Raw genomic sequence first — 26,801 nt, 5'->3', positions numbered from 1 at the left:
GACGGTGCCTGTGTAACTAACTCTCGGGTTAAGCGATCTCTTTTAAACGCGTATACCCTCAATTATGTCGTTGGGAGTTACAGATCATCAGCTAAACTACAAAATAATTCCTGAAGCAAAGTTGGGAGTGTTGTATACTAATTGTTGTTGGCTGCTGTGTTGGGCTGGGTTCTCTAGAGAAGCAAAACCAGTGAAGCATCTGTATATATTCATATATATAGAGAGAAATTTATATCAATGAAATGGCTTACATGGTTGTAGAGGCTGGAAAGTCTCAAGTCCATGGGTCAGGCTGGAGGCTTCTCCTGATTCATGTAGCTGCAGGGGCTGGCGAACCTGAGATCGGCAGGTCAGACAACAGGCCTCTGGCTCACAAGCTGCTGAGGTTGACAAATCCTAAGATTGAGAAGTAAGCTGGTAGGCCTGTGGCTCACAGACTGTGGAGGCTGACGAATCCCAAAATCAGCAGGTAAGCAGCTAGCTGAAGTCCCAAGAACCGGAAGTCAAATGAATAGGAGCCAGCTGCAGGATCCAGAGTGAGCAAAAGCCCGTGAGCCTTGCCAGAAAGTTCACCTATATGGATGCAGGCCATACCCCCAAGGAAACTGCCTTTCAACTCACTGGCTACTCACAGCAGATCCCGTCATGGAGGTGATCACATTATATCAGATCTCTTCCTGTAGGTGATTACATCATTATATGACTACCAAACTATGTCATAACTGCCAAACCACTGAGAATCATGGCCCAGACAAGTTGACACACAACCTTAACCATTACAGCTGCCATCTATTTGGTCCCAACTCATGGCAACCCTATGCACAACAGAACAAAACGCTGCCTGGTCCAGTGCTATCCCCATGATCAGTTGCAGATTGGACTGTTGTGATACATAGTGTTTTCATTGGCTGATTTTCAGAAGTAGCTCTCCAGGCCTTTTTTCCTAGTCTGTCTTAGTCTGGAAGCTCTACTGGAATCTGTTCAGCATCACAGAAACATGCAAGCCTCCACTGACGGACATGGTGGCTGCTTATAAAGTATATTGGTCCAGTATTGAACCTGTGTCTCCCACATAGAAGGTGAGAATTCCACCACAGAACCACCAATGTCTCATATATCCTAATTTGTATGCATTAAGTTATAGAAGGAATTTTGACATATGTAATATAATATTACTGACCTTTTGCAGGCTGGTATTTTCAAGTTTTATAAAAAGTGCACCAGTTAATCAAAGACATTGCTTTTATAAGATTGTCATATCAGCTATCTGTTGCCACAATAGGACTGGGTAATAACCAACCACAAAAGCTCACTGACATACAAAAAGAAGCATTTATTATTGCTCATGAGTCTATGGGTCAACTGGGTAGCTCTTCTGGTCTTGGCTCGGGGGCTCTCTTGTGTGTTTGTGGTCAACTGGTGGGTCGGCTTGGGGCTGGTTGGTCTGCAAACAGCTGGGACAGCTGGCTCACCTCTTTCATCCTCCAGCAAACTAGCTGGGCTTACTCTTTAGTGGTTGCAGGGTATTGAGAAAGTGGAAGAGCACAAAGCCATTGAGTCCTAAACTTGGAACCACTGTGCCGTTACTTCTGTTGGCCATTCTCTTGGCCAAAGCAAGCCACAAGTCCAGGCCAGATTCAAAAGTTGGAAAAGAGTCCTTACTTCTTGATGGGATGAACTACAAAGTCACATAGCAACCAGCATGGAGATAGGGATGGGTAAGAATTGGGGCCGATTTTATAAGTAATCTTGTTCTGGTTACTATTGCTGCTTAACACATTCCCTAAAACTCAGTGGTATTAAAAAAACTGTTTATTTTGTTCATGATTTTGTGGCTCAGGCATTTGGGACAGGCTTCTTTGAGTTCTGATTTGGGAGGCTCTTGGGCTGGGTCTGCAGTCATCTGAAGGATTGGTTGGATCCTTGATGGTTCCCTCACATGGCTGGCAGCTGAGGCATACACATGGTTTCTCCAGCATGCAAGGAGTCAGACTTCTTACACGATAGGTAGCTTCCTTCGAAGTGAATGTCCCAGCTGAACCAGGCAGAAGCTGAATGGCCTTGTCTGACCTAGCCTTGGAAGCCATGTGGTTTTACTTCCATTGCATTCTATTTGTAACAACCAGACCACTCATGTCAGCCCCAATTCAACAGTGAAAATAGATCCCACTGCTTGATGTTGGAGAATTTGCACACATGTTTTAAAATCTACAGCAATCTCCCACAGTTGTTAATAGAGAGAAATCAGGTCCCTCATTTTGTGATGTTAAGTCTTAGTGCTGTTATCTTTACATTTCAGCACTCGCCATTCACATTAAATAGTATAATTACAATTTACACGTATAGATTTTTCTTAGGTTGTATAATTCTGCATATCATACCTAATATTTTTATAACATAATCTTGGAAATGATATATCTTCATGTAGTGGGTTGAACGGGGCCGCCACTTTCCATAAGATATGTCTGCCTGGAACTTGTGAATGTGGCCTTATTTGGAAAAAGGGTCTTTGCAGATGTCATTAAGTGAAGGATCTCGAGATGAGATTATCCTGGATTATCTGGCCAGGCCCTAAATCTAATGACAAGTTTCCTTATAAGAAAAGGAAAAATACAAACGAGGCAAAGAATGAAGTGTCTAGAAGCCAAAGAACACCAAGGATTGCTGACAGCCACCAGAAGCTAGGAGAGAGGCATGGAATGGATTCTCTATCAGAGCCTCTAGAAAGAACCAACCCCACCGACACGTTAATTTCAGACTTCTGGACCCAGAATTGTGAGAGTATAAATTCATGTTGTTTTAAGCTACCCAGCGGGAGGTAATTTGTTACAGCAGCCACAGGAAACCAATACACTCCACTTCTTCCTTATTCTGTTAGTCACACAGACCAACCCTGGCAAAGTGTGGGAGGAGACTACATAAGGCCGTGAATACCAGCTAGGAGGCAAGGCTCATTGACAGGGTCTTCTTGGAGGCTGGACACTACACATTGATGTCCGTTTTTCTCCAAATTGCTTTTTTGGTGAAGGGGAAGAGGGCATTTATTATGGATGTATCCCCCTAATGTGGAATTACCACTTCCTAGAGATCAACAGTTGTATAATACCATATCTGTATATCTATATTTGTAGTACCATATGTATCTATATATATGTGGTATTATACAATTGTTGGTCTCTGTGATGTGGTACATATTTTATTCGTGTATACATAAAATATGTCATAAGTACTTCAGAACATTTTACAAACCATGTCGTTTCGGATGAACTTCCAGAAAGTACCCTCAGTAGGCTACGGTTTGGAAGAAGAAGAAGAAAGAAAGAGGGAAACTGCTGAGTCCCATCATCTTCCAGAAAAAAAAAAAAAATTAAATTTAGAACCTAATTTCCATGAACTAGGCCACACCGCCCCCAGCCTAATGTAAGTCATTGACGTTAATAGTTCCTTTAATGGGAAAAAAAATTAATAGGCTTTGTAATTGGAAATAAACTTGACCATTACAAAGTAGAATACGTCCTTCACCATTCATGCTGCTAAGTTGCAGTTCCGTTGTCTTAACCATGTTGAGGCAACATAAAGGACCGTGCTATAGCCCAGTGTACCGAAAGGGTGATTTTAAAGCCTTTATTATGATCTATGAAATAATTTAGTATGTTATAAATGAATAGTCATATGTGAGTTTATACCCCCCCCTTTGCCAGTTATGTGAGATAAAATATAACTGATTCATTGTCATGTCTGTAAAAAATCTCTGTAGCCTTTTCAGAAATACATCTGGATTCATTTACGTGATACACTTCCCATCATTTCCAAATTTAATAAGTTTTATGGCACCTCCCATTTTGTGGGTGCCCCATAAATTGCCATTACCAAGTTAAGTAATGGGGTAATAAGGACAAGACTCCGATGTTTATACTAATGACAGGGTTTGCATTTATAAAGAAGTCCCGGCCACCGAGGGCAGAAGCAGCCACCTGGAAGGAAGGGCTGCCCTGTAGAGCACCCCAAGGGAATATGCTGCACAAATAAACCCAGCTGTGTGTGGGTGGTCCTCTCTGGGCCTGTTCTGCTTTTAAAGCCTTAGAAGACCTGCCAGAGTACCTATGGAAGGTGTTTGATTTAAAAGGAAACACACTCCGGTTATACCTTCTTGTAGGGGCTTCTAACTGAGCAGAGTTTGCAGCTGCATGGAGGGTTAAAGAAAATATCTGAGCATTTAACAGCATTTCGATAAAAAACAAACAAACAAACAAAAAAAACATGCCAAGAGAGTCTTTGACCAAGAAATTCTTGTAGATTTATGACATCCGGTGCCTGAACTCTATCTGTGACACCAGGTGACAGCTCTGTGAGCTCTTAACCCTGCAGCCGACTGGTCAGCTCCTGGCTGCGCTAGGGGCTGATGCGGCCTTCTGCTCTTGTTTGTAGACCTCAGAAAAACAAGATGATTATTTGCAGATTTCGAGAATCTATATTGGATTCCTCACTTTCCCTTTCTCGCAAGGAAATGTTAGATTTTCCAGGATACACAGCACAAAGGGATCTGAGTGTCAGTGGCATCAGGGATGATGGGGGTCTCACTGCCGTTCAGGGGTCAGGGGTAACCCATGTTGTTTCTGCTTATGTTGGGGACTGCCTGCATGTGCAAGGGACAAATTAAGCCAGGCTACTCCATTAGTGATGATAGCATGGCTTTATATGTCAGAGACAGAGAGAGAGAAAATGATAAAATATATATTGTTGTTAGGTGCTGTCGAGTCAATTCTGACTCATACCCGTAAAAAAAACAAGACAAAAAACCTGTTGCTGTTGAGTCGATTCCAACTCATAGCGACCCTTTAGGACAGAGTAGAACTGCCCCGTAGAGTTTCCAAGGAGCGCCTGGTGGATTTGAACTGACGACCTTTCGGTTAGCAGCAGTAGCTCTTAACCACTACGCCACCAGCGTTTCCATCTGACTCGTAGTGAACCCTATATGACAGAGTAGAACTGCCCTGTAGGGTTTTCTTAGCTGTAATCTTTACGGAAGCAGGAAGCAGGCCTTTTCTCCCATGGAGCCGTTGGATGGGTTCATGATGATAGCAGGCTTTATATGTCAGAGAGAAAGAGAGAGAGAATGAAAAAATATATATTGTTAAATATAACATATATATTGTTTACAGGATAAAACTGCCCCTAAGGTTTCCTAGGTTGTAATTTTATGAAAGCAGATTGCCAAGTCTTTCTCCTGTGGAGCTGCTGGCAAGTTCAAACCGCCAGCCTTTTGATGGTTAGAAGCTGAGTGCTTAACCACCAGGGCTCCTTAAGATATATATTAATAGTTTGTAATAATAAAACATTGAAAGCAACGTAACTGTCCATTAAAGGCACTTGTTAAATGTTGTTAGTTGCCTTCAAGTTGACTCCAACTCATGGTGAACCCATGCACAATAGAACAAAACGTTGCTTGGTCCTGCACCATCTTCATGATTGTTGGTATGCTTGAGTCCATTATTGTGGCCACTATGTATTTTGAGTGCTTTCCAACTTAGGGGGCTCATCTTCCAGCACTGTATTGGACAGTAGTATTCTGGTGTGATTCATAGGGTTTTCATTGGCTGATTTTTGGAATTAGATCATCAGGCCTTTCTTCCTTCCACTGAAACCTGTCCACCATGGGTGGTCCTGATGGTATTTGAAATACTGGTGGCATAGCTTCCACACTGTGAAGAGGACATTTGTTCACAGTATGAGAGCTGACACAAGAAGGCAGAGCATCACCTTGTTGAGCCTTGGCTGGGACATTGGGTGACTCAAATTTTTCATCCCTCTGCGCATATCTGAGAATGGCTGTGGAAAGCACAACGAGTATTGATTTTGGGGTTACAAATAAGTTTTAGCAAGTAGGCAAATTGCCAAATATGAAATCTACGATTAATGAAGGTCAACTCTAAATAAAATAAAAACCTACTGAAAGAAAGCAAGGTTGAAACAAGGCTTGGGGAAGGTGAGACTTGGGACCAAGGTGACTAGTGAACCCCAAGAGGACAGGCAACCAAGCCTCTTCTTCTTCTTCTTTTAACCATTATATGCCAAGTTCACCTGGTAGATCCTTAATAAATGTTTATTAACTGAAAAAATATATCCATGTGGAAAATAACACTTAATTTTTATTTTAGAGTATATATTGCATATTTTAAAATCAATGCCATTCAGTTGTCTTGGTCAGAAAGAAAAACAAACACAAAAAAAGCATTCAGAATGGAAGTTGTTTTGGTCAGAAATAAGTTTGGATTTTGATACATAAGTTTATCAGTGTTTCTCAACAGTTTGTTCATTCTGTGTAAAACCCTAGTTTCAGATTTAAATCATTGATTATATGAACTGAAAATACAAAATGAGTGAATATTATCACTAATTGGATAAAGGCGTAGGCTTTGGAGTTAAAGAGAGACTGAGTCCTGAGTCTGCTTCTCTTTCTGTTATACTCATTTGCTCATCTTTCTCCTAATCCCCCTGCCTGGGACATTTCATTGCTCAGAGCTGCAAATCAGATGCGCTTCATGCCAAAGTGTAACCTCTTTAAGGGGACTTGATTGTGATGTACTGGGTTCCTTCATCCTTCAGTGCACGTGACTGTTGGATGCCTCAGGATAGGCTAGCTGGGATGTAAATGGAATATTTAAAATTGCATACTGTGTTTTTGCTCACCTAGTTTGCGCCCTTGAGTTAAAGTTGTTCAGGAGATTGCAAGCAAGATAAACCAATAATGGGTAGTGTACCATCAATACTGGCTGGTCCCAAACAGTGAATTCCAACCATAGTGGTCACCATGCGGGGACAATGCATAACAGCTAACAGCGGCACCATGTTTCAGGTGAAATGTGAACATGATGCCCGGGCAGACAAGTGGATTGTGGGATGAGGGGGCTTCTTGTCAGTCTGAGAGAAGAAGAATTAGTAAATTTCAAATGGAGCATATGTTTCTGAAAGAAGAGTTAGAGTCAAAAGGAGATGCCCTTGTGACTCCTGGTGAGGACATTTGAACAAAGCCCAGTGATAGAGTTCTGTGCAGTCCCTTGTGCTTGTTCTGTGGCTGGTACCAATTGAAATAAAAGTTTTCTGATGTACTAAAACCCAAAGAAAAATGATGCCGTCAGATACATACCTGTGGATGTATGAAAAATAGATTTTAAAGTCTTAAGCAATTAAGGTTTGTATCTAGTTATTTACATATAAGAAAACCAAAGGTGAGTTTGAATGTCTGTTATATGGGAGAGAATCAACAACAGGATATGGAACATTTATTTCCTTAATATTTTTTGTTTTATTTTTAATAAACCCATAAATTAAATGGTCTATGGGATGAGAGTGAATCTGTTGGATTTAAGGTTTGGAACAAATAGAGTTTCCCCCAAACTATCACCCCCAACAGATGCAGAATGTTATATCCCATCTTACTTTGAAGTCATAGCCCTTAAGGTCTTAAATTTGGTGCTGGTAAGAGTTAACTGAGAAGCCTGTAAATATGTAGATTCCAGGGCCCAACTCCTGGTGACCCTGATAGAGTAAATCTAGGCTGGAACCCAGGAATATGAATGGTCTTCAGACATCCCAGGGGATTTTGATACATATGGCTTATGAACTACTCTTTCAGAAACCTTGTTCCGGTAGGGGTTTTTGTTTTGTTTTGCTAAATAAAGGCTAAGTCTCACTTGACAGCAAAGAAATATCAAAGCAGGGTCAGCAAACTACAGTCCACAGGCCAAATCTGGCCCTCCTGTTTTTGTAAATAAAGTTTTACTGGAAAACAGTCATGCCATTTGTTCCCATATTGTCTGTGGCAGCAGAGTTGAATGGTTGGGACAGAGACCACATGGCCTGCAGGCAGAGCCTACTATATTTACTATCTGACCCTTTACTGAAAAAGTTTGCCAACCACTGTGCCAAAGGATGAACATGGACCTGATGTATCAGTCACATTTACTTCCCTGAAAACAAATAAGACCTTCACCAGAAGACTTTGATATTTAGCTAGTCAGTCAGGAGTCTCCTTCCATTAGCTACAAAAATTAAAAAGAGCCAGAATGGAATAAGTTCAAAATAGAAGATCAAAGTAAAGCAGCATAAATCTTGCAGCAGAAGATTTGCCTCAGGCCACTGAAGTAAATGACTTATTTCATTTACCAAAGTGTGACTTAGGGTGAGGGAAACACCTGGCCCTGCGCTGGGCTTGACTCTCAATGTGTACACAAGACTTGTTCTAATCTCACTTTTCATTGGAAGTAGACAGGTGCATTAACTAATCTAGGGAAGGAGTAAAGCACAGGTCTTCATTTTTCCTTTGAGAGAAAACTGTCACTAATTCGGTCGGTCAGAAGAAATGGATTTCTTGGCTTTGATAATTAAGCTGGCAAAGCAAATTTGGTTCCAACATTTTAACGAGCTAGTGTGGGTGGCCAACAAATTGCAGGTTCAGACATAAATGTTTCAAGCGTGGGTGGTTGGCTTTAAACCCCCACCCCCACCCCACCCCCCACCCACCTGGGCAAATTCTGTGATTGTAAGAAGTCTTGGGCTGGTTGCCAAGTTCAAAGAATATTTGCCAAATATTTAGAAAAATTTGAGGTTACTCTAAGCAGTGTTATGTTATTTGAGGGCAGGATCATGTTGTTCATTAAGTGTGACTAGGAAAAACTTCAAACTTCATTTGAGTCCATTCAAATTCCGTGTTTGTGAACATTTACACGTGTTCATTTGTGCCTGCACTACATACACAGAGGGTTATTTTCAAGGGGAGGGAGAAATGAGGAGAAAGGAAAGAAGTGAATTTGTTCTTTTTAAGGTTGCCATGAATCGGGGCCTAATGGCAACTAACAACAACAGTGCCTAACTGCTAAAGTTTTCAGAGCCGTATAGTACTTTATGTTCAACCCTGGTTTTCTCTCTTCAGGATAATCAAAGTCTTGGTATTCATGTAACGTAAGACCACTGTTTTAAGGAAAAATAAGGTTGGATTCAAGAAATGAAGGGTCGATACTGATTGAATTGGTCACGTTGATAGGGAGGCTGCCTTTGAAGCAGTTGAGTGAACCTCACCTGCACAAAGGTAGGGTAGATTTGCAAAAAGAAGTAATAGATCTCAATTCAGGTTGCTTTTCAGCCCGATAAATTGCCTGAACTCAATCGCTGATCCTGCTAGCAGAGATAATAATGAAATGCAAAGCAAGTATGGTTTAAATGTTAAAAGAGACTGTAAAAATACCACTGTGGGTTCTTGATTTACTCTCTCCCATTACTCAGGAGAACAAAATATGATTTGACATAATGTTCATTGTGTAGTTACCCTGGGATCAGAAAACTAAGCCCTGTTACCTCATACTTCTTACATTTGCAGAAGTAATCAAGACTGCGACTTGAGTTGGACTGGAAAACCTGTTGACTTAGAGATAGAAAAGATACTGGGAATCTCTTACATTACTTTCTCTTATTTACTTTCCTGACACCTTACACAGGCTTTGTAAGTTTTCTGATTGAAGAATATCCAGGTGGATAATAATGCATTTTATGCTTTTAAAAAAGTTAAAAATTAGAGTTATATCTTTTGCATATTGTCAGATTCCCCAAGTTAATCACATTTTCCTTTCTCTTTCTCTCTCTCTGTTTGTGAGTTTGTGTGTATACACATGTACCTATACTCTCCCTATATCATTTAATTGAGTTGTTCATAGGTATAATGCCCCATTATCCTTCAATACTTCAATGTATATTTCCTCAAATAATAAAGAATTCTCCCCTATATATCCACAGAACAATCATCAAAATTGGGACATTAGCATAGATATAATTCTACTATCTAATGCACAAACCCCATTCAACTTAGGCCAGTTGTCCCAATAATGCCCAATTATTTGGGGGTTGTCTGATATTTCCTCATAGATAGATTCAGGTTATGCCTTTTTGTAGTTGGAATAAATACTACAGAAGTGATGCCAGATTCTTCTCAGTGCATCACATTAGGATGTACATGATGTTGATTTGTCTCATTAGTGGTGATGTTAACTTTTATCACCTTGATATAATGGTGTCTGCCAGGTCTCTATCTAATAAATGTTTTATGGGAAGATACTTTAAAACTATGTAACTATTCAGTTCTTCATCAAACTTTCATCTACTCATTTTAGCATCCATTGATAATTCTTGACAGAATCAATTATTATAGAATGAAATAGATTATTACCAAATTGTTGCCGAATGGTGATTGCCTACATTTATCGTTCTTTCTAGATTTATTACTTCGCATTCTACTAGAAGGCAGAAAATGCTCTTCTCCCCTATTTGTTTATTTATTATTACCTATTTGAACTCGTGTCATTTGATTCCTATCATTGTTTATTTTGATGCTCAAATTGTCCCAGATTTGGCAGTGGGAGCCCCATACAGCTGGCTCCTGTGTCCTTTTGACATTCTCCATTGTTCTTTCAGCACATTTTTAAACTTTATGGCACAACAACAACATGTTCCAGACACATCTTGTACTGTCCCTGCCCCAGCCTGGACGCAGCCATTTCTCCTAGGAGATCTGTTTCTTTTTAGTGGAGAATATTATTTAGAAACCAAGATCAGGGTGCTAGGTGTGCACACTGTTCGTGACGAATCATTGCTTCTAGAACCTCTCAGTGAACTGAGCTAGAAAACACGTCAATCATACATCTATATTGATTTCTAGATCTTTGTCTGTCTGTTTGTTAAAAACATTGTGTTTATATTGATAACTCCGATTCCAATTTAACACCTTAGGTTTATTCTAGCTTTCCCTTTTCCATATTTATAACTCTTTCTCTGACAATAAACTGACCCCATTATCCTCAATTTACTTATGTGTCTGTTCAAGTCCTTATATGCAACCAGTCTTTACAGCTCATGAGCTGTCTCCTTGGGCTATGGCCCCAATGACCCTGAGCCAGAGGCATAACTAAGGTATGGCAGTTAGGGCATTTGCCCTGGGTGCCACTTAAGGGGGGACGTTAACGAGTAGTTTCTATTGGCCATTGCAGTTTCCACGCAGGCTGTGAGAAACCATTCAGCAATTTAAAACTAATTGTCATAGGTGCCATTTTTTGTAGATAGGCTCCTTCCTGACCCCCACATGGGAAAAAAGTCTGTAATAAATTTTAATTGGCAAGCTTGATGAAGCAGAAGTAACAAGTGAGAAAGAGAGAGAGGGACAGACAGAGAGACCACAGAGAGAAAGAAAAGTCTTCTGTGCAACCTGTAAGCTAAGCCTGACGATGATCTCAAGGCAGACTTTTGACTTGTAGAGCCTAAGTTGCCATGCAGGTAAAACAGTACTAAGGGGGAAGATGAGTAATTCATCATTTCTTAAATGATACAAACACATAGGGCACACAGCTGCGGATAGGATACTTCCTAGGCATAACCAAACACCTCACGAGATTGGATTACTGGTTTGAAGGCTTGGGACCATAGTCTCATGGGACAACTCAGTCAACTGGCATAACATAGTTTATAACGATAATGTTCTATATCCTAGTTTGGTGAGTAGTGTCTGGGGTTTTAAAAGCTTGCGAGCAGCCAACTAAGATACCACTATACTTGTCTGGAATGAAAGAGAATTAAGGAAGCCAAAGACTCAAAGAAGAAACTAGTCTATAGGACTACTAGCCCATATGAACCACAGCCTCATCTAGCCTGAGACCAGAAGAACTAGATGCTGCTCGGCTACCGCTACTGACTGTTCTGATCAGGGACACAATAGAAGGTCCTGTATAGAAAGGAAGAAAAATGTAGAACAAAACTGAAATTCCTAGAAAAGGCCAGACTTACTGGACTGGTAGAGGCTAGAGGAATCGCTGGGACTGTTGCCCTAAAATACCCGTTGAACTTGGAACTGAAGCCACTCCAGGTGGTTGCCTTTCATCCAAATAATAGATTGGCTTATAAACTAAACAATATCAGCCGTGAATACTGTGCTGCCTTTAATAATCAACTGTATGATTATTAACAGTCAACATTTACCCTAAAACAAAGATGAGATTCTAAGGGGGCACAGGGAGCCTAGATTAATGGAAACAAAACAAAAGGAATGGAAATAATGAAAATGTTGTGAAAAAGGTAGCTAATGTCATGGAACAAGTTGTGTAAAAATTGTTGAAATGGAACCAAATTTGCTATGTAAATTTTCACCTAAAACACAGTAAAAATTTTTTTAAAAAATGATACAAACAAACCCATTTGGGAGGGGGATTTGTAATCTTAAAGGTTAAGAAAAAAGTTTTTAAAGCCTAAAACATTTTACTTTGTCGTTTGAAGTAAAAATCTTAGTGGAAGAACTTGAAAAAGTAGACTGTATATTATGGGTAGTGCAAAAAACAATTTTTTGGACAATTAAAGGGCAAATTGGAGCTCTGGTGGCACAGTGGTTAATGCTCTTGGCTGCTAACCAAAAAGTTGATGGTTTGAACCCACCAGCCACTCCACAGGAGAAAGATGTGGCAGTCTGCTCTTAAAGGTTACAGCTTGGAAACCCTATGGGGCAGTTCTGCTCTGTTCTGTAGGTTGGCTACGAGTCAGAATCGACTCGATGGCAGTGGGTTTTTTTAAAAGGGCAAATAATAATATAGTAATGTTCTAAATGTTTTTATTAGTAAGTAATTTAAATAAACTGGTCATTTAAAAAGTGCTAAAAGAGCTGATACAGTGTATTTATGTGTCTTACCTGGCTTTCAAATGAATTGTGTGTGTGTATTTTGTGTGTGTGTGTATATGCACATGCTGAGGGTAGCATGAGTTTTTCCACATCCAACTACACCAACAGAGAGATCTAGAAAATTTTCTTGAATTTTAGAAAAGGGGGTTGGTAGAGACTCTTCTTTTAGTTGAAAAATATAAAATAACACGTGAAGTGCTGATTCTTGGGGTGTTTTTCTTGCATAACTACTTGCTTTTTTTTCAGATTATATAAAGGTTTATGACTAACAAAATATGAAAGAGTGATATAGAAAGCTTTTTATCTAGCTAGAGAAAACTGGAAAAAAAAGTTTACCATTGAGGATGTGAAAATTACCCCTGGAGAAAAAAAAAGTAACATATAAATTAATCTGTAGACTTTTGCTTTAAGACTTCCTTTTGTATCTCTGGCTAAAATCAGGTCTTCTTGAAATCAGTAGCAATCTGATTTGCCTACAGAGATCAGTTGCTCTCATGTGCTTTAAACTGCAGAGGAACTGTGCATTTTTGTGATAAACATAATTTAGAGGAGGATTATATTTTCTTCCTTAATTTATTAGCTACTGGTACTGTCTTATCCTATTACCCACATTTCCTTTTCATCATTCAATTGATGGCTCAGGAAAAGAAATGTGATATTAGAATTGACAGAAGTACACCTTAATTTGGAAGGGTGGGAGATAAAAGTTTTCTTAAAACTCCTTAATTAGAAAGGTTAGCCTGTGTGTTTAGAGTATCAGCTAACACAGCTCTCCGGTAGCTTCTATCTTGTGTACTGTAGACTGGGATATCCCTTGGATTAAAGGGATTTTTACAAAATTTTAGACGCAGAATGGATAAAAGGAGAAAAACCTGACAAATAACACCTTCAAATAATGATATAGCATATGTTTGATGTCTTTATCCCTGTAGGTATATCTCTAGCCTTTTACTGTTTTTTTGCAAGCAATTTTTCTATCCCTTATAAATGATTAAAAAAGAAATTCATGTTAGGTTGAAAGAGAGGATTGGAAGTCTGAGGACGATGTTGACAAGATAAAGAGATAGCAGAAAGAAACTGAAGCAGAGGGAGGAAATGAAGATGAAAGACCAATGATACCAGGGTACTGAAAAAAAAGCAAGTAGTTATGCAAGAAAAACACCCCAAGAATCAGCATTTCCCTGGTTAGGAGTATCTGAGCTTAATTAGCCTCATGAACTTCAGATAATATTTCTAGAGCTCTAAATTCAATGTGGAGTCCCATGGTGGTGCAAACGGTTAAGCGCTCAACTACTAGCTGAAAGGTTGGCCATTTGAACTCACCCAGAGGTGCCTTGGAAGACAAGCCTGGCAATTTGCTTCCAAACGGTCACATCCTTAAAAACTCTATGGGGCAGTTCTGCTCTGCACACATGGGTCGCCATGAGTCAGAATGGACTCAGTGGGCAACTAACAACAAGTTCAAGTTGTGTAATGAAGTATGTTCAAATGGTCCAGAGAAGTTAGGTTTTGGGGGCTGAGTCACAAGAATGTGTTGGAGAGACCTGGCTGTTGTCTAGCTCTGAGAGAAGGTGAATTAAGCCAAGGTCTAGGCACTAGGTGATTATACAATCACAGAAATAGTAGGAAAGCAATTCCTTAGCCTCGTGCTCAAAAAACTCAGAGCCTATATACGGAATTAAAAGAACAAAAGTCTTCTTCAAAGCCTTATTGTGCAATCTAAGCAACTGGCTTCTAATGGAGAACTTCAGAGATCAAGTTCAATACTCTATTAGGTGGGTGGAGTGGGTACCATTTTGAAACATCCAATCACCATAGTCAGTGGAGAGCACCAGTATACTGAAGGGGGCATGGGCTACTGGGAGGTGGTTTTTGCTAGGAGGCCACTCATCATTTATTTTCACTAATTATCTCTGGATAAAATTTTATGGGGATAGGCAGTATTTTCTTAGCCCCAGAATCTGGTCAATAGCATTTCCAAGTCAATTGAATAATTGCAGCATTGTATTGGATTGGGGTGGGGGGGTGCACCATCCACTATTTAGACTTGAAGGACAGTCACTGAGAGTCTGATAGTTGGAGGGATGTTGATTGACAAGTTGGTCTGACTAACATGTCGCCTGATGGTAGGACAGCACATTCTGCTACCCCAGTTGTAGCTTCAAGTTATTTTGTTGGGCAGGCTGTCTTGAAATAACTTGTTTGGCTTCATTTCTGGCAAAGATGGGACAATAGCTCTGAAGTCCATCCCCTTTGAATGAGTACATTATTAATTAAGCAGTGGGCAGCTACTTATTCCAAAGAGAATTGAAATTAGATATAAAACATTTTTTTCTAACTTAGGTCTTGAGCCATTTAGGTACTTAAGGCAAAAGACTATATATACTTTGGCAAGGCTGGCAAATACTTTGTGGTTTTCTCTCTTTACTTTCTCGAGCTCAAGCATCTCTTGGAGCTCATAAGCCATCTTAACTTGCCCCCAGCAAAGGGTTCTGGTGGTGTATTATGTAACTATTCATCTTTCCACTGACCTGCTGGTATTCAAATGTATTGGACACACAAGTGGGCAAGGCATTGGCATAACATTGTCATGAGCTCAGCGTGAGCTGAGTCAGTTGCCTTTATGCTCAAGGGAGGAGTTCTTAGCCTAGAAGATGCAGAGGAAAGTGACTAGCTTCTCCGTGATTCCCCTGGAAGAGAAGAAGTTTCTATAGGATAACGTAGCATCAGGGAAGAGAGAAAAAGCAGGATGGGCATGCTCAGTGTGGGTTTTCATAAGGAGGAAATACCTCCCTCGTTTGGGTATTGAAGCAGAGTTGTTGGTAGGGGTGGAGTGGGAAGAGGGTTAGAGAGGAGGCAGATAGAACTTTTAAGGGTGTCACGAAGAGACATTGAGAGCTGCTACGACATCCTGAAAGCTGTCATTCAGGGAGTGAGCCAAGATCGAGACCTAGGAATCAGAGACAAGAGAATGAATTTGACTGTGGTGGATAAATAGTTCTGTCAAAGAGCATCTTGTTTTTTATTCTCATGGATTTTAATGGATTGCCTACATAGATTGTAGTGGCATTCACTTGACTGTTGATATTAAAGGGACATATCCTTTTTTAAAATTGGATTTTGTATAATTTGGCTCTTCTTTGAACAGTATGCCTCCTAGATATCTAAACATCATGAACTGTTTCAATTCTCTATGAAATCATTGGACAAGGACCTAACTTGCAACTTTATATACCTGTACTAGTTTTCTAGGCTGCTGTAACAAATTACTGCAAACTTAATGGTTTAAAACAACACAAATTACCTTACAGTTCTGTAGATCAGAAGTACAACATGGGTCTCATTGGGCTAAAATCAAGGTGTTGACAAGGCTGCATTCCTTTCTGGAAGCTCTGAAAGAAAATCCATTTCCTTGCTTTTTCCAGCTTCTAGAAGCCTCATGCATTCCTTGGCTTACAGCCCCATTAGCAGCAATATTAGTCAGGATCTTGGTAGCCTTGCTGGGCTGTCAGTTTCAAAATTATTCTAGTTTGTAAAACAAAACAAAACAAAACAAAAAACCTATAATTGTGAATTAGAGAGTTTACTACATAGTCATTTAAAAAGAAACAAAACCTTGACATGATATTTAGATTAACATTTGTGATTTTCTAGAACATAATAGGAATGGTTACCCTCAAGCATATATTTTAAAAAAGTGTTTTGGGGTTTTTATGCCTTTTTGAAATGATTGATTACGGACTTTTCATTAAAAGTCCTTCCTATAACAACCCATTTATATTTGTCTTTTTTGGGAAAAAAAGCCTTTTCATAGACATTGTCAAATGCTTCTATGTCTTTAAGTGTATGTTTGAAGCATTCACTTTCTGGAGTTTGGTCCCTGGTAGGATTTGATTTCTGTTAAATTACATCATTGCTAAACTTACGTCTGAAGTGTGGTGCTCCCAAATGCTTTGTTATTCTTCGTGTTTTTTTTTCTTTTCTTTTCTTTGTTTTTACAAAGAACACTGTAATTCTGTTGTTTAGAAATTAGATTCTTATTTTAGCACCAGATTTGAGGTGAAAAACTATATTTAGGAAGAGTTCAGAGGGAACCATATTATAAGTTAATAATGCCATTATGTTACTGTTGGGGAGATTAAGCTTGTGGAGCTAGTTATAGAAATATAATATTTTGGAATACACTTAAAGTATTGTATGCTCTTTAGATTAAGAAATATATATATATATTCCATTTGCTTACAAGGGGCAGGATAATGTGATATTAAAAGCACAGACTCTGGAACCAGACAGCCTGTTTGAAATCCTTAGCTCTACCATTTGCTACATGTATGACCCTAGGCATGTGGTTTTAACCCCACGTACTTTCAATCTTCTCATCTGTTCAGTCTGCTCTACCAGTTACCATAGAGTCAACTCCAACTCATGGTGAACCCATGCATGTCAGAGTGGAACTGTGCTCCATTGGGTTTTCAGTGGCTGATTTTTTGGAAGTAGATCTCCAGGCATTTCTTCCAAGGTGCCTCTGGAAGGACTCTAACCTGCAGCCTTTCGGTTAGCAGCTGAGTGCGTTAACCATTTGCACCATATTGTTGTTGTTAGGTGCTGTGAGTCGGTTCCGACTCATAAAGACCCTGTGTACAACAGAATGAAACACTTCCCAGTCCTGCGCCATCCTCATGATCGTTGCCATGCTTGAGCCCATTGTTGCAGCCATTGTGCCAGTACATTTCATCAAGGGTCTTTCTCTTGTTCACTGACCCTCCCCTTTACCAAGCATGATGTCCTTCTCCAGGGACTGATCTCTCCTGATAACGTGTCCAAAGTATGTGAGACAAAGTCTTGCCATCCTTGCTTCAAAGGAGCATCCTGGCTGTACTTCTTCCAAGATAGATTTGTTCATTTTTGGGCAGTCCATGGTGTATTCAGTATTCCTTGCCAACACCATAATTCAAAAGAGTCAATTCTTCTTTGTCTTCCTTATTCATTGTCCAGCTTTCACATGTGTATGAGACGATTGAAAACACCGTGGCTTGAGTCAGGTGCATCTTAGTCTTCAAGGTGACATTTTTGCTTTTTAAACACTTCAAAGAGATCTTTTGCAGCAGATTTGCCCAGTGCAATGCGTCTTTTGATTTCTTGACTGCTACTTCCATGGGTGTTGACAACTACAATCTTTTCTCTGTTTTTTCATGATGTTGATTATTGGTCCAGTTGTGAGGATTTTTCTTTTCTTTATGTTGAGGTGTAATCCCTACTGAAGACTAGTCTTTAATCTTCATCAGTAAGCGCTTCAAGTCCTCTTCACTTTCATCAAGCAAGGTTGTGCCATCTGCATAACCCAGGTTGTTAGTGAGTCTTCCTCCAATCCTGATGCCCTGATCTTCATATAGTCCAGTTGCTCAGATTATTTGTTTAGCATACAGATTGAATAAGTGTGCACGCCTTTCCTGACTGTAAACCATGCAGTATCCCCTTGTTCTGTTCAAAAGACTGCCTCTTGATCCATGTACAGGTTCCTTATGAGCACAATTAAGTGTTCTGGAATTCCCATTCTTTGCAATATTATCCATAATTTGTTATAATCCACACAGTCGAATGCGTTTGCATAGTTAATAAAACACAGGTAAACGTCTTTCTGGTATTCTCTGCTTTCAACCAGGATCCATCTGACATCAGCAGTGATATCCCTGGTTCCACATCCTCTTCTGAATCCGGCTTGAATTTCTGGCAGTTTCTTGTTGATATACTGCTGCAGCTGCTTTTGAATGATCTTCAGCAAAATTTTATTTGCATGTGATATTAATGATATTGTTCGATAATTTCTGCGTTCGGTTGGAGCACCTTTCTTTGGAATAGGCATAAATATGGATAAATACGGATCTCTTCCAGTCAGTTGGCCAGGTAACTGTCTTCCAAATTTCTTGGTATAGATGAGTGAGCATTTCCAGTGCTGCATCAGTTTGCAGAAACATCTCAATTGGTACTCCGTCAGTTCCTGAAGCCTTGTTTTTCACCAGTGCCTGCAGTACAGATTGGATCTCTTCCTTCAGTACCATCAGTTCCTGATCATATGCTGCCTCCTAAAATGGCTGAACGTCAACCAATTCTTTCTGGTGTAGTGACTCTGTATTCCTTGATCTTCTTTTGATGCTTCATGCATTGTTTAATATTTTCCCTGTAGAATCCTTCAGTACTGCAATTCGAGGCTTGAATATTTTCTTCAGTTCTTTCAGCATGAGAAATGCCAAGCATGTTCTTCCCTTTTGGTTTTCTAACTCCAGGTCTTTGCACATGTCATTATAATACTTTATTTTTTGCACCATACTGGGACTATATTAAGGCTTTAGGGCACAATATTCATTAAGTAATCATTATTAAGCCCCTACTAAGTATCAGCCACTTTTCAAAGCATAACAAATCATTAAATTAATCAGATCAACAGTGGAAACAATGTAATGTATAATAACATTTCATAACAAGTAGTACCTTGCAGTTAACTTTTTATTAGTACTCCATATGAATATGTCAACTAAAAACAGATTTGCCTCTTCCTTAAAAATTAGAAAGCAGATGCTATTTATTTGGAAAGGAATATGCAAGAATTATTCAAAATATACATCCTCTACCAGAAATACAATGCCACTAATTTCTTGAAGCAAGAAGTGGAAAATCCATTTAAGAAGTACTTCTGTGATCTAGTTGTCATGAGGGTGCCCAGGGCCTAAGTGGGTGTTTTGTTATGCCTAGGGATTATTATTATTTTTTTAGTTGGACTAAACATGTTTAACAGTCGTAGAGGAAATAGATCCCAACATAGACCTGCATATGCATATGTGACCTCTGACTCCAGTCCCCTTACTTATGAGAACATCTTTGCCTGGCTCTTCCCCTATAGCACACCTGTGCTCTAATGCGTCTAAGTGCCTGAGTTTCCTATCTGGAAAATGCAGATATTGTCAGCCATGTCCAGTTATCACAGACCAGGAGGGCACATGAGGTAACTGTATATGGTGTGAAATTCCAGATGCAAATATTATTAAATATGCTCTGTTTTGTTCATTCTACTTCCAAAATACAGCTTGAATCCATCTGGTTCTCTCCACCTCCACCTGCCCCTTTCAGTCCATCATTTCTTGGCTGGACCCTGCACCAGCCTTTCCCTTATGTGCACTTCTGCTCCTTTGTCTTCACGCTTGTTGTTGTTACCTGCCATTGAGTAATACCTCAGCTCATGGTGACACCATGCACAATGAAACAGAATGCTGTCTGGTCCTGTGCCATCCCCATGAGCAGCTGGGGATTGGACCATTGTGATCCATAGAGTTGTCATTGGCTGATTTTTGGAAGTAGCTCTCCAGGCCTTTCTTCCTAGGCCATCTTAGTCTGAAACCTGTTCAGCATGACAGCAACATGCAAGCGTCCACTGACAGATGGGTAGTGGCTGCATATGAGGTGCATTGGCCAGAAATCAAACCCAGGTCTCCCACATGGAAGACAAGACTTCTACCACTGAACCACCAGTGTCCCCTTTGTCTTCACTAGGTGGAGTTATTTTTGCTCCCTGATTATTTTGAATTATTTGGGGATAATTTTCATAAATTCAAAAATATTTGTTTTAAGACCTTTCTTTACTTTTCTTTGTAATCCTCTTCTTTCTAATGATTACTCATAGTTTCAATTCCAAAAACCAAACAGTTTTACCATACCCATCATTATATATTTCTGTACTTGCTTTGGTATGACCTAGGGAGTATTATTTTGGAAGCTTTTTTTTTTTTTTTAAGTAATTTCATAATTTGTGACCTACAGTACAAGAACATTCTGGTGTTAGTCACATGGATAAAGACCAGGACACCATCCTCAAAACATTTTAAAACAACTTGGCATTACACTTAAAGTCTGTATGATTAATTGCCACAGAAAGGGCTACAGATTGCAAAGAATCCTATTCCTGAGGCTGGGTAGTTATTCAACAAGTGTGAGTAAAAATCAGCAATACTTGAGACCTGTAATTTTAAGGTAATCTGAAGAGTCAGTGCCTCCCTAAACTAGTGCCCTTACTAAAGGGACTTACTGTATTGTTCAGGGGGCAGAAATGAGGAAGTGCTTTGTAGAACTTGGTGGAAACTGGACCAAATCCACCAATCACCCCTTGCTGGTTTTGTATGGTCCAGGTTTTGTCTGGCAACATGATGTATACATTTAAAAATAGTATTTTCTAATTATCCCCTCATTTTTATATTTGTAACTAGTTTGGAGCATAAAAGAGTTATGGTAATTAATGCTGGAAGTGATATACCCAGCATGGGTAAAATCCAATTCTACCACTGCAAAGATGACTGGGCAGCGGCTCCAGGTCTTGCCATGTCAAGTTTATTCCATGTCCATGTGTAATGTGTTGGGCACTGCAACACATTGATAATGTGACCAATGCCGTTGACCACAGAACTGTAGAATATTAGTGCTAGATGAGGCCTTAGAAGTTATCATCCAGTGGTTCCCAGACTTTGGAATTAGAAACTAGAAAGAGCATTACTTGGGGACTGTCAAGAACATTAAAAAACAGAACAACAACAACAAAAAACTCCTACATCTACTTTCATTGTTGCATAAAAGAAAAGGGCTTTCCACATCAAAAGAATGAAAGAAAAGAAGGAAGAAAAGAATGAGTCTCAGATTAAAGGCTATTCCTTTGAAATTATAAAATATAACTTTATGGGAAAAAATCAACTCCTTGTCCTTTGTTTTCTCCTTTTGTCACAGACTGGACCAGCACTAAGTATTAACAGCCACATGCCAACACAACCCTATGGAGTGCAGTTCTTCTCTGACACACATGGGGTCATCATGAGTTGGAATTGACTCAATGGCAATTGTGTTTTATTAGGAGCAATGCACTGTTCTAATTGCCTTACAAATAAATAGCACATATAATCCTCATAATAACCTTAAGAGGTAGGTACAATTAGTATCCCCATTTAAAAATTAAGAAGCCAAGGCCCAGATTGGTTAAGTAACTTTCTCAAGGTGATAGAGCTAGTAACTGGTGGATTCCAATTCAGTTTTGACTGGTTGCAGTTAAACTCAATTATTTGTTATTGTACGGAATAGATCTAATACTTCAAAATGCATTTGATAGTATAATCAATTTTAGACCAGACACCATAAAATGTATTTGTTTGACTCTGGGATGTATCTTTCTAAGGATATTGGGAGATCCTTACTGAAACCAGCCAAAATCGGATACCAAGTTTTGGTGTGCATATTACTTTTCTTTAGCCCGTAAGAAAAATCTATGAACTGAGCATGTTGTTTAGGGATATAATTTACATGTCTTAGTATGAAACCCTTAGAATCCTAGTATGTGCAAGTTTAATTTAAAGGTGTAGCTGAGAGAGACCTAAAAAGAATAGTCACTTGTGACAAAACTAATCGACATCCCAAAGTCAAATGACGGTGTACAGCACATCCTCACGTCTGCACTGCCCAGTTACCGTAATGTGGTGGTAGAGAAAGGAAGGTGATAGTGTCAGGAGTTGATAATAGCCCTCTGGTGGTTTAGTGGTTTGGGGAGCATTTTCAAGAGGAAAAAAGTACTGGAAAGTAAATTAGAAAATGCAAATCCAGTACCTTCTAAGAGTCAAGATACCCAGTGCAGAAATGTAGTCAATTTATATTTGGATCCTTGTCAGATGAGTTTTGTTATTTAGGCAAGGATGCATAACTTCTGAACTATTCATATTCCTTGTTTTCCTACTTGCTTTTCAAAGCTAGCAAGCAGTGCCATGTCAGTATTGTATTTCTGTGTTTTCTTTGTCGTAACTGCCAGGACAAATAGTAGAAAAAGATGAGAAGAGAACCTTGATGTTTGAGTCTTTGAATATCAGAAAAGAAGGCATAGGAGCTTCCTTACCCAACAGGGTCTGATGAAGTCATTCTTGGATCCCCTTGTCACCTCCAGAAAAAGCACTAGATCACTGGTGGCCTTCTCAGCATTGCTTTTCTTTAGTACCATGAGGACTGCTGATACTAGGATATAACAAAACAGTTACTTGCAATGCTAGGAAAACATTACAAACTTTGTTTTTTTAATGGTAGACTCTGTAGAAAGAAAAAAAGACTAAATTCTGGCTTTATAAAATGAGAACCGGAAAGTTCCCAGTAGAAAGTATATCTAAGATGAAAAGGATACCCAGTGGTCAAGGAAATTTAGGTGCAGGACAAATAGGCTATAGATGTTCTAGCCTTGCTGGAAATCTCGTCATCTTTCCAGTTGCCCATCTAGAAACTTCATAGACTTATCCACTGTACAGACCTCCAGCTCAGAGAAGTGGAGTGACTGAAATTTAGCATGCACAAATCTGAACATTATTCTTTAAACCCATCTCTAAAACCAGCCATTTAATCAAAAAGGTTAATGGGAAAAAACATTTTTCAAGATCTAAACCAGGGCTTCGAACTGGTTTGGAATGGTTCAGGAATTGTTGACATAAACAAGGACAGTATCTGTTGCTTGTTGGATTTTAACCCAAGTAGGAAACAAAAACAGCTGTGCTCCACAAAAAGATGGTGGCTGACTACGCAGCTTTGAATATGGTTTGCTCTCCACAGTCCTGCCAATAATCCAGTCTCCTGCACAGACTGCTGAAACTTTTGGGATCCGTGCGGGAGATTGGATTATTGGCAGGACTGTGGCGAGCGACATACCTTCAAACCAGCGCAGCTGGCTGCCATCTTTGAGTGGAGCACTGCTGTTTGTTTCGTACTCAGATCAAAATCCGACGGGCAACAGATTTGGTTGCTGTGCAATGCATATGCTGCCCTCCTTTACACTGGTAATTACTGAACTGTTCTGAACCAGTTCAAAGCCCTGATCTAAAACACTCTTAAGGGCCTGCGCATGAGTGGTCTAAGAGTGAAATCTTTTTCTTATCAATATGAGCATTCTATAAAACGCTCTATAAAACATTTTGTTCTGTTGTACATGAGGTTGCTGTGAGTCAGGGATGACTCAACAGCAGCTAATAATAACATAAAATGGCTGATTTTCAGACGGGCAGTTGCTGTGTTGACCTCTTTCTCATCTTTTTTTCATTCAGAAATTGATGCCGTTATTGAAACAATATGGGTAAGAGTCTGTCTCAAACAGGTAATTTTTTGCACCTATTGTTTCCGTTGTTTAACAGCTCTAAAAAAAGACCTCAAAAGAATAGCACTAATACACACAGGAGAAAAAAGATTCTTTAATCTTGATACATTTAAACAAAAAGAAAAAAAAATCCAATGTCAAAATAATCTTAATTCCTTGACCACATTTCAAAAAAAAAAAACAGATTATTACCATTTAGTCACTTCCTATGGTGTTGGCAAAGAATATTGAATATACCATGGACTGCCAAATGAATGAACAGACCTGTCTTGAAAGAAGTACAGCCAGAATGCTCCTTAGAAGTGAGGGTGGTGAGACTGTCTCACATACTTTGGACATGTGGTCAGGAAGGATCAGTCCCTGGAGAGGAACATCATGCTTGGTAAGGTGAAGGGTCAGCGAAAAAGAGGAAGGCCCTCAATGAGATGGATTGACACAGTGGCTACAGCAATGGGATCAAGCATGGCAATGGTCATGAGGATGGAACAGAACCAGGACGTGTTTTGTTCTGTTGTACATAGGGTCACTATGAGTTGGAACTGACTCGACAGCACCTAACAACAAGAAGTCACTTCCTATAGGAAGTGCCTTACTAGTAGGTAACCTTTAGATTTCCTAAGTAAACCTCTTTGAGAAAGCATTCTCTTCCGTAAAACAGCATTATCTCCAATGAGCAAACCAAGTTACCCATTCATTTAGTCCCTTGTTTATTCAACAGTTACTGAGGGCATAGTACGAGTTACGCACTGTGCTGTGTGCAGGGAGTAAACACGAGACCCTGTTATTGTGGAATTCACATCCTTTAAAGATAAATTTCATCCCAGATTTGGTAATAGTAAACAACTAGTTAACATGACCTGTTAAAAATCAGTCACTGAAAACCTTATGGAGTATACTTCTTCTACTAGACACAAACCTGGGGTGCTGTAAGTTGGAATCGACTTCATGGTAACTTTTTTTCTGGTTAAGTATACAAATAGTCAGTCTGTAAGGTAAAAGATTGACAAATAAATGGTCAATCTTTAATATACTGCTACCAATTCTAAATTCCATCCCAGGAAACTCAAAGGCATATTTTGAATTAAAAAGGAATGTAAAAACCTTTTATGATCTCTGTGCAATGCATACAAGATGTTTTCCAGTTGGAGAAAGGTACCGACTTAGTAAGCTTTCTCAGAGGGATTGTGTCTTAATCAAGCATGTCTGTGGTCTCCTGGCATTGAATGTTGGTCCCTGGTCAGCTGGATGGAGGTTTAACCAAGTTACTAGTGAGGTGGACTTCTCATGAAGGACTCAAGGGCCATCATTTTCTGAGTCTCCAATCTGTCAGTCGCCACGTTGCAAATTGCACCCCGTGTGCACGGAGCTGGGCGTCTCCCTGGCCCCCAGAGGACTGGCCAGCCCACATACTTTGTGGGGGGAGGGGAGGTGCTTTCAGTGTTTTCCAAGATAACGCCTGGTTGATTTATATTTGAATCTTAAGTATTGACATTGTGTAAAAATTGTGGGAGTGTGTGGGGGAAGGAAGTTCAGAGCAATCAGCTTTCTTTGGAAAGTATTTTTCCTTTTCAATTTTATGGCTATTTTAAAAAAGGGATGTTGCGGATGTTGGTTAGTTTAAAGATGGGTATGTGTTTGCCTTTCATGAAGGCATCCAGTTATTTTCAGTAAAGACTTAAAGAAGCCGTCTTTATTGTTGTCTGGCCAATAACTTAACTAAAATGAGTGGTGCTGATTGCCAGGCCTGTGTTGCGGTGACCAAAAGCAGAACTCTGGGGAGCTTCATTTTCTCTTTTACTTGAATGATCAGAGTTCATGACGTTTTGTGGAAAGTGAGAAGGAAGCCAGAGCACACACGGGAGTATGTGCTCGACAGCGCTTTCAATGCATCACTGCGGCTACATGGGCTCAAATATGTTCTCGCCAAAAGCCAACGCTAGTTTAATGTGTATGGAAATTATTTATTCTGGGTCATGAGTTACTTTTCTTAGCTATATAGTTGTTGTTGGTACGGTAATGACTTGGCAGCATTTCATCATTTTTTCTTATTCCTGCCTCATGCTAGCTTGTGTTAACTCCATCGCAGAAAAACCCAAACAAGCACAAATTTAGGACCCGCTTTTCCTCGGGCAGTGCTCACAAAATGACCTTCTTCTCTAACTGAAATTCACAGTAAAGAGAGTCTGTCTTGCACTGAAAGAGTGTCCTGGCCCTGCTACATTCTATGTCAGCTTGGGCAAAGGAGCCCTGGTGGTGCAATAGTTGAGTGCTCTACTGATAATCAAAAAGTTGGCGGTTTGAACCCACTAGTGGCTCCCTGGGAGAAGAGATCTGGCGATCTGCTCCTGTAAAGATTACAGCCTACGAAACCCTATGAGACAGTTCTACTGTGTCCTGTAGGGTCTCTGTGAGTCAGAATTGACTCGACGGCACACAACAATACCTTGGGCAAATCACCTAACTTCTCTGAGCACTGGATTCTTTTTTTTTTTCTTTTTCTTTTTGTTTATTGTTGTAGTAAGTGAAAGTTTACATTTCAAGTTAGTTTCTCGTACAAAAATTTATACATAGATTGTTATGTGACCTTAATTGCTCTCCCTATACTGTGACAGCACACTCCTTTCCACCCCTGATTTCCCATGTCCGTTCAACTAGCTCCTAACCCTCTCTGCCTTCTCATCTCACCTCCGGACAGAAGCTGCCCATTTAGTCTCATGTATCTACTTGAGCTAAGGAGCACACTCTTCATGAGTATCATTTTATGTCCCACAGTCCAATCCAATCTTTGTCTGAAGAGTTGGCCTTGGGAATTGTTTTAGTTCTGGGTTGACAGATAGTCTGGGGGCCATGCTTTCCGGAGTTCCTCCAGTCTCAGTCAGACCATTAAGTCTGGTCTTTTTACTAGAATTTGAGTTCTGCACCCCACCTTTCTCCTGCTCC

General features: G+C 39.8%; 1 protein-coding gene and 1 long non-coding RNA gene across 3 annotated transcripts in view; both read left to right on the top strand.

Moving 5' to 3' along the window:
• The window catches only part of UST (uronyl 2-sulfotransferase), a 351,032-nt gene that overhangs the window by 68,606 nt on the left and 255,625 nt on the right, over window positions 1-26,801 (top strand). The window lies entirely within an intron of this gene.
• On the top strand, window positions 18,911-24,044 carry LOC111820158 (uncharacterized). Its single transcript, XR_002823695.1, has 2 exons — window positions 18,911-19,709; window positions 23,812-24,044. It is a non-coding gene; the product is annotated as an uncharacterized LOC111820158 (long non-coding RNA).

Source organism: Trichechus manatus, unplaced genomic scaffold (assembly GCF_000243295.1).
Source record: "Trichechus manatus latirostris isolate Lorelei unplaced genomic scaffold, TriManLat1.0 scaffold00002, whole genome shotgun sequence".
In the NCBI taxonomy this organism is placed as follows: domain Eukaryota; kingdom Metazoa; phylum Chordata; class Mammalia; order Sirenia; family Trichechidae; genus Trichechus; species Trichechus manatus.
Note: the sequence above shows the minus strand (reverse complement) of the source record. Positions and strands in the feature narration are given on the sequence as shown.